The 8,906-nt window shown below is 40.4% G+C and overlaps 1 long non-coding RNA gene across 2 annotated transcripts in view; it reads right to left on the reverse strand.

The window, feature by feature from the left end:
• The window catches only part of LOC122627497, a 47,336-nt gene continuing 38,430 nt past the window's right edge, over nt 1–8,906 (reverse strand). For both annotated transcript variants that reach the window (XR_006326863.1, XR_006326864.1), the window contains one exon: nt 1–148. This is a non-coding gene — a long non-coding RNA (uncharacterized LOC122627497). The remainder of the gene's footprint in view (nt 149–8,906) is intronic.

Genomic DNA, 8,906 nt, shown 5'->3' on the forward strand with positions numbered 1-8,906 from the left:
TCCTGTCAATTAGGGGCGATGTAGAGCCTCGGCGTTTCCAGGGAGTAACGATTTTCGGCTCTTAGCCCATTCGAGAGAACGTCGATCGGCTCGATATCACGATATCACGACGTCCACCTATCGATCCGAGCTTCTTCGATCCGTGATCCTGTAACAATCGAATAGCAAGGTATCCATGAATGATATAGGTACTTACTCACTTACGAGCACATAAAATTCTTGGAATACACGATTGATCTTGGAGAAAATAGGCGCGTCCGCTTCTAAAACGTAAATTATTTTCACGGAAAGTCGTTTGTTGAACGGGTTTACCAGTTAATTAAATTAAAGGCTCCTCTCTGCGGAAAGTTTAACGGCGAAGAATGCGTTATGCGTTATACATTTTGCCCTGTAAAGTTTTGCTATTAAATATGCACGACTCGGCCCTAGTTTACGTTAATTAGTTCCATAATGAAACTCGTAATACATAGCTAGATGCGACTCACTCCGTCGTTAATTATCAACTTCAATTTGCGGCAGTGATAGCGAAGTTAATGGACGTTAATATTATTATTTGCCAGAGGGGGTACGTAGAGATTTTGATTCTATTCTATAAGGGAAATACTCCGATATATAATCGATATTTTAGAGGACTCGATATGTACGATCGTCACATCTGAAAACATTTTTAACGAGTAGGTGGTAGATAGGTAATATTTCCTCGTCTATATGGTTCCGACATTAACGTGCACTCGACTCGGCATATTTATATTTTAGTTACGGAACTTCGACTGTATCGACGATGATCCGTGTGTATGCTTGCACGACAGATAGATAGATAGATAGATAAAGAGAGAGAGAGAGAGAGAGAGAGAGAGAGAGAGAGAGAGAAGGTGCATACGGTTTATTATTATCTCCGAGAACATTGAAAACGTGATTGTATTTACCCTCAAGTTGATCCTTTCGTGGAGAAGCAAAACGCAAATCGATATATCGCTATTGATGCAACGAAAGAAGTAAAAAGCGGGAAATACTCGTCGTAAAAACGAACTCGTTTCATTTTGACGATTCGTTTATCGTACGATATAAAAGGCATGTTCTGTGGTCGCATACGTTGTACGTTCATCGTTAATTCTATTTTGAAAATAATCAACAACAAGCCGATGCTTGCGTATATAAAAGAATGTAATATTGGTTCATCGGAGATAAAGAGACAAAAAAAGAGACAGAGAGAGAGAGAGAGAGAGAGAGAGAGAGAGAGAGAGAGAGAGAGAGAGAGAGAGAAAAGTGCTCTTAGTTATTTATAAAATACAAAGTGATATCAAATACGATTACCTGCTTGTGGTTGTGCAAAATTATTTACTCGAAAAAAAAAAAAATAAAATAAAATAAAATAAAACGAAAAAGCAAAAGAGAAAAGGAAGAACACGTTACAATACACATTATTAATTTTATCGAATAAGTTTCCCCTGGTTTATTGATAAACGAACTCAATTACGGGGATTAATAATTCCGTAAAGAAAAATTCGCGAGTGGCATCCCAAACTCCTATATGATAAAAAACATACACGGATAAGAACAAAAATAACGAGGATAGGCAGGTGGATAGGTAGATACGTAGATAGATACGTAGGTAGGTAGGTAGGTAGGTAGGTAGGTAGGTAGGTAGGTAGGTAGGTAGGTAGGTGGGTAGGTAGGTAGATAGGTAGGTAGGTAGAGCATACGATCTCGTGATAAACGAGCGTCAGTATCGATTCAACGAGTTCTTAATCAACCGCCAACGTTGCCCTTCGCTCGCGATTAAACAACAACGATGGACCGAACGATCACGGAGGCGCGTGGAACGACTCCGATTAATCGAGCATGCTTTTGTCCTAGCTAGCGTTCTCGTCGTCGTCGTCGTCGTCGTCATCGTCGTAGTCGTAGTCGTAGTCGTAGTCGTAGTCGTAGTCGTAGCCGTAGTCGTCGTCGTCGTCGTCGTCGTCGTCGTCGTCGTCGTCGTCGTTGTCATTGTCGTTCTCGTTGTATATGCGTCCCTGTCCTCTCGACTACAGTTGAGCAATTTTTTTCACTAGCTTCGAAACGCGCTCGCGTACTTCAGCAAGAAGTCCATTAATCAATGCCTGGTGCCAACCCCATGGCAATACACGTTGTCTCCTCTATGTTCTTCTTCTTTCTCTCTCTCTTTCTCTCTTTCTCTCTTCTCGCATCATCCTTTTCTCTTTGCGCACACCTGCACCAGAAATAGAAAAAGAGAGAAAGAGAGAGAAAGAGTAACGCATACAGTATATCCTCGGGGTTCGAGAGTTTTCATCGGCTTTGGAAAATCGTGGCTTGATATCAAATGGAATATACCGGAGCAGGTGAATAGTAGCTGAGTAAAACGTTTTCACGCGAGGAAAAGAAAGGGAAAGATGAGAATGAGGTCTCCCGAAAGAATATCACCTTCTTCTTTCTTCCATCCTTCCTCTCTTTCTCTTCGCACTTTCTCTTCTCGCTCTCCGGAGAGCTGACCTGACATTTTTTTCCGCCAAACGGAAAAGATATTGATATCTACCGAAGAATGCGGTCGATTCGCAGAGGACAAGAAAAAGAAAAAAAAAGAAAAAAAGTGAGAGATTGAGAGAGAGAGAGAGAGAGAGAGAGAGAGAGAGAAAGAGAGAAAGAGAGAGAAACTGAGTGAATAAGAAATGGCGTTAGACGTCAACGTTGAAAAAATCCTCTTCCTCTTCCTCTTCCTCTTCTTCTTCTCGCGTGAAAGAACGGCACACGAAGGCTGACTTGGTTGGTTGCTTGGTTGTTTGCTTGCTTGCTTGCACACTCGATGCCTGCCAGAGGGATGGAATTTAATTACGCGAGTGGGAGGAACGCCTCGTTAAGAGGAAACTCCTCCAACGAACTTCGATAATGCCTTCGCGCTTTTACCATCCTGCAGTTGGCCCCTCGCGACTCGAGATTCCTCTCTTCCCCAATTCTCTCGATCTTCCTTTCTCCTCTCTCTTTCTCTCTCTTTCGTATATCGTTCTTTCGTTCTTTCTATATCGTTTTCTTCTTCTTATTTCACGTTCGGAAATCTCTCGACTTTCACAAAAGCTACGCGTATCGAACTAGTTTCGCGGTCAAACGCGACGGTATCTGTTATCATGCTTTCGAGTATCGTTATTGGATCGTCGATCATTGCTTTAGCAATCTAGAATGAAGTGCCGCCGGTATCGTGTTTCACAGATTTAATTAAAAATCTTGTCGACGTATGGACGACTTTGTTTCTTTTTTCTCTCTCTCTCTCTCTATTTTTTTTTCTTTCTTTTTTTTTCTGTATCGATAAAGAGAGAACGGAAGATATAACTAATAGATAAATTTAAGATGAAATACGTAGACATAGGAAGAGACATAGAGGGCATTAATTTCCTTCGACGAATCGAATTACGAACGGTCGCGATAATCCGACGAACCGTCTACGATAATACTGTTTGCGTTATACGGCTTGGTCGAAGCTTCAGTGCTTCGTAGCAAAGAGCAAGTAGGAGTAGGAACAGGAAGAGGAGGAAGAGAAAGTAAGGGAGGAAGAGAGAAGGAGGATTCGGTTTGTCGGAGGGTTGGAGACCCTTGTGTCGTTGAGGGGTAGACTGTCTCTAAAGAGGTCCTACTACGAGGGGTATCTACGCCAATGTGTGGGGCGCTCAGCCAGTCCCCACCCTCACCCATCCTATAAATATGGAAAATAGACAGCCATTTTCGTATTCACCCTGTGTGAATTCACTAACGTTTCCTCTTTCCTTGTATGCATATAATCAACGTCACGTCGATTATCGAACATTTTCGAGAACACTTAAAGTTACTTAGCGATACGTAATTACGTGTACATGTATGTGTATGCACATGTGTGTGGTATATATATATATATATATAAATTTAAATTACACATAATTACTTTCGTATCTAATTACTTTCTATCTATATATAAATATATTTATATACATATTTATATATAAGATATGTATAAAAAAAAAGGGAAAAATTCTATTGGAAATATAGCTTAGTTGCTTCACTCATTGTTAATCCAAAGTCTAGTTTTTGTTCGTTTTTCCGATAGAAGATCGTTAGCTGAATGCATAGCGTGCATTGATTTAAAGGTCGGGAAATCAGAAGTGATAGCAGTAGCTAGGCAAAAAATGGCCGATAAAAAAAGGAAGAAAAAGGAGGAAGATAAAAAGAAGATGAAAGTTGCTCGATCGACTCGAGATGATTACGCGAGCATTCCTGATTATTCGTTCGAACGTTAGAAGCATCTTTCTTTTATTCACCTAGTCACGATTCGCCTAACTTCACTGTTTCGAACGAGTCATCAACGAGAAATAAGCCCACTACGAAACGTTTGTTTTTCTCAGCGGATTATTCAGCTCCCCACCAAATGGATCGAATTTTATTCTCCGATCGTCGGTCTAGGATATCCGTTTCGCACGCACGCACGCACGCATACAGATCTGCGAGCGCATATTTACAAGCGTTTCGATGCACCCCAATAGCATTTTAATCTGGCAAATGCACTCCCACGTAATAATACGGACCCTGAATTCTCTCTTTCTCTCTCTCTCTCTCTCTCTCTCTCTCTCTCTCTCTTTCTCTCTATCTATCTATCTCTTTTTCGCTTACTCTTTATATAGAACGATGCCTCCACGAGGTGAATATCCTGAGTTGAAAGTGCGATCTGACAGTGAGTCAATAGGCTAATTCTTCTTGCATCGCCGTAACAGTGTACGTTTCTACGAGCTTTATCATCGATGATACCACCCACGAAAAAATTCGCCAAACATTTATATACTTATTTAATATGTACGGCGAGCAAAAAAGAAAAAAAAAAAAAAGAAAAAGAAAATATTGTTTCGTGTAAAACGAAAAGAAGGACAAGAAAAGAAACAAAAACAAGAACAATAGAAAAAAGAAAGAGTAAAAAGAAAATAAGAAACTTTGGTCGACAAGTAATAACAACCAAGGGCGCGCAAGTTATAGTATTCGGTAAATTCGTAGAAATCGTAAAGCGAAGTTTATCGAAACGATCGTCGAAGGGGGTGGAAAGGAAAAAACGGAACAAGAAAGAAAAAAGTAAAACGAAAAAGAAAAACGAAAAGAAAAGAAAATCAAAGCAAAGAGAAAAAGAAACTACAACTATACGTAAAGGGCGATAAAGCAGCCCCGACTAGGATTTCGGTAACATGATTCACAAGGGAGCAAGAGGGGACAAGAGAGGAGAAGGGAGAGAGGGGAGGGAAAGGGGCTGGTGTCAGAACGGAAAGGCATCTTTATTGCCGGTGCGCAATAAATTTTTCGAGTCCCTTTTTCGAAGAAGAACGACGCGAAATACTTTCGTGGAAAATATTCTTCGGTCGATCGGCAATAACGTATTCGAAACGCGACAAACTCGAACGTAAATCTTCGTGGAATCGATCATGAACGCGACTTATACGCATGGTTCTGTCAAAATTGCAACGGGAGAGGGATAAAAGAGGGAGAGAAAAAATTGCAGGGAAGAAAGAATGCAGAAAGACAGGAGGACGGGGAGGGGGGAAGGTAAAAGAAGAAAAAAGAAAGAAAAAAAAAAAGAAAATGTCGCAGGGGTTCGATCACGTTTCTTTCTTTCTTTCTTTCTTTCTTTCTTTCTTTCTTTTTTTTTTCTTGTCATGCTGCGTATCTTGGAAAAAAAACAAAAAAAAAAAAAAAAAGGAAAAGAAAAGATAAAACAAAATAATCCATATTTCCCAAGCGAGAAATTTGTCTACCCTCGTAATACTTCCCCAAGGAGATGGCAACTAATATCGTGATATACTTTATTAGCTATCAGAACAAACGGAAAAGATTCCTCCCAGTTCTCACGCACGAACTATCCCGATAACTCTTTTGCGCTCCATTTACTTTCAACGCTAGAAAGCGAAGATCAAATGTTAATATTCCATCTCAAAGCCATTTTCCCGTTCGATTCTTATATAAGTTAAACAAATACATCGGATAATGCTAAAATACCGTTCCGGTTCTTTCTCTAATAGCTAATGGATCGTTCGAAGGAAATGTTTGTTTGGAATGTACGTGAAAGGAAAGAAAAAAAGAAAGAAAAAAAAGGAGAAAAGAAAGGAAAGAGAAGAAAAGAGAAAAAAAATAGAAAATGAAGAGAGACACCAAAAAAAAAAAAAAATAAAATAAAATAAAATGTAATAAATTGTGGAAGAGATTACAATGAGGGTCGTGTGTAATATGAGATGATACGTTCGATTGGTCGATCGGACGAACTAAACAGGTGTTGGAATCTCGTTGTAATCGTCCGTCACGTACACACGTCAAAACGAGCTTGACGAGTAGGATTACGATTCTCCCCGGAATATAGGATTTTTTTTGTTTTGTATTTTTTTCTGTTTTTCCGGTTCGACCAAGCGATACGTTTCCACGAACGCGATGAAACCCGGGCCGCATCGACCGGACGCGATAAAGCATCCCGCAGTACGCTTGTCTCTCGCTTTCCGGGGCAATTCGTCTCTCGAACGGGTACAAGATGGACGCGCAAAATTAAATACGATGAACAAACGAGGACTCGACGCTTCCTCTCCTCTTCGCTCCTTGCTCATTCACTCTCTCTCTCTCTCTCTCTCTCTCTCTCTCTCTCTCTTTCTCTCTCTCTTTCTGTCGTACCTCCATGTCGTTCTCTCTTGCTCTATCGATAGGATCGATATTGATCCCTTCGGCTTTTGCAATGCAGTTTGTATCGTATATAAATTACCATTGTTCTAACGATATTTCATTTTCCAACACGTAGAGATGTACTCCTCGAGCATTCGAGCAAAACACATTTTCCGATTAATCATTCGTAGAACAATTGATTTGAATAAAATATTAATACCCATACATATTTCTATTATATTATTATTATATTATTATTATTATTATGATTTCTTTCGTTACGACTACGAGAAGCATAAATATTTAAATAGAGAAAAAGAGAAAGAGAGAGAGAGAGTGAGAGAGAGAGAGAGAGAGAAAGGGGGAGAGAGGAAAAAAGAGAGATAGAAAGATAGAGAAGGAGAAAGAATAAAAGAAAAAAGAAAAGAAATGTATTCCAATGTTGTGTTTATAATTTTAGTCTTGAGGCGAAACGCCGGTAAGCGTATAAATTGCGTCGAGTGGGTCGATGTTTTCTCGGAGGTGAGAGGAATAAATAATTCGCAATGTAGGAGACAAGAAGAAGAAGAAGAAGAAGAAGAAGAAGAAGATGTAGGAGACGAAGAAGAAAGAAGTAAAAATTTAGTAAAAGTCAGTGGACGCATCTGCATCGAGATTATTGCATCGCATGGATGCGTGGAAAAGCATCTGTTACAAACGTTCTCTTTTTTTTTCTTCTTCTTCTTCTTCTTTTTGTATTTTTTTTTTTTTTTGTTTCGTGAACGCACGAAGAAGGCGTACACGCGCGAGCGTAGACGCAAGGACGAAGAAGAAGGAAAAAATAAAGAGAGAAGAGGGAGAGAGGTGTTGGAGAAGAAGAAAAATAAGAGGAAAGTGTTAAAGAAAAAGCATAAGAGGATACTAAAACTAAGACCGTTATAGAGTTGGCGAGCTTTTTCGAGTTTCCACGCGGTTGACTGCTTCTTAGAGTCCACGAAAGCTACGCGAAATGTTCCGTCTCGCGGAAGGAGTAAAGGAAACAAGAAAAAGGAAGACAGAGAGAGAGAGAGAGAGAGAGAGAGAGAGAGAGAGAGAGAGAGAGAGAGCGTGTGTGTGTATAAGTGCGAAGAGAATGGTGGCGAAAGAGAAAAAAACCATGAAGGAAAAGAGGAGGAGGAGAAGGAGGAACCAACACGTTAACCGGCTGACAGTGTATATACGGCCGAGTTAGAAGGGGAGAAAAGTGTCGAAGAGAGACGGCTGTTAAGACGAAATTCAGTGGGGTGTTTACAAGAGCGAAAAGTAGTTTCTGATCCGTTGATGACGTTGGTAACTCCACTGTCTTGTAGAGCCATGACCGCAGGATATTAGCTTTGGTTAAAAGCAATTAAAAGAGAGAAGAAACTAAAGTGAAAGAAGCTTTTCCACTTTTTTTGCTTGCTCTTTCTCTCTCTCTCTCTCTCTCTCTCTCTCTTTCCTTCTTTCTCTTTCTCTCATTAAATAATAGGAAGAACCAACTACTGTCTTGTCGAAGAAAAAGAAGAAGAAAAAGAGTTTAACGATTTTTGTTACGTGTTAAAGTTTCAACATATTAACCTCAGCTTGTAATCTCGTCGTAAGTGATTTCGCTCGGTACCCCTTTTAAACACCTTTATAGCACGTCGTTACTTTACGCACGCAGAGATTCCTCTACGTTGTTTCTTTTTTCTTTTTTCTTCTCTCTTTCTTTTTTCTTTCTCGTATCTCCCCTCTCTTTCTTTTTTCCTTTTTTATAACGTCACAGCACCGACCACGATAGTTTCATTATCGTCGAACCGCGCCTGGACCACGCAATGTCGCGCGTTCTCTCCGAGCAGCCGGACCAGCCCGCGGCTTTTACGTCGCAATTTTGCCGATTGCGGCCTGCCCCTAACTCTCCTCTTCTCTCCTTCCCCTTCGCTTGTACGAATTTCGCCGCCATATTTTCGCTCACCGCAACTGGACCCAATCTGTCAGCGACACTACCCATTTCGACGCACCGTTTTGTACAGCCGACAACGTTTTGGAAGGACGCGTGCTAGCTTTTATCGAAAATGTTCCTCTATATTCTCTCTCTCTCTCTCTCTCTCTCTCTCTCTCTTCTTCTCTCCCTTTCTCTTTCTATATGTTATGCAAAATTGAATTTGTGGATAACAAACAAAAATTTGCATCCTTTAAATACCGTTTAAACAATGCTTTACGCTTGTCGACTTTTGTCTCTCTCTCTCTCTCTCTCTCTCTCTCTCTCTCTCTCTCTCTCTCTC

Source organism: Vespula pensylvanica, chromosome 3, assembly GCF_014466175.1.
Source record: "Vespula pensylvanica isolate Volc-1 chromosome 3, ASM1446617v1, whole genome shotgun sequence".
NCBI lineage: Eukaryota > Metazoa > Arthropoda > Insecta > Hymenoptera > Vespidae > Vespula > Vespula pensylvanica.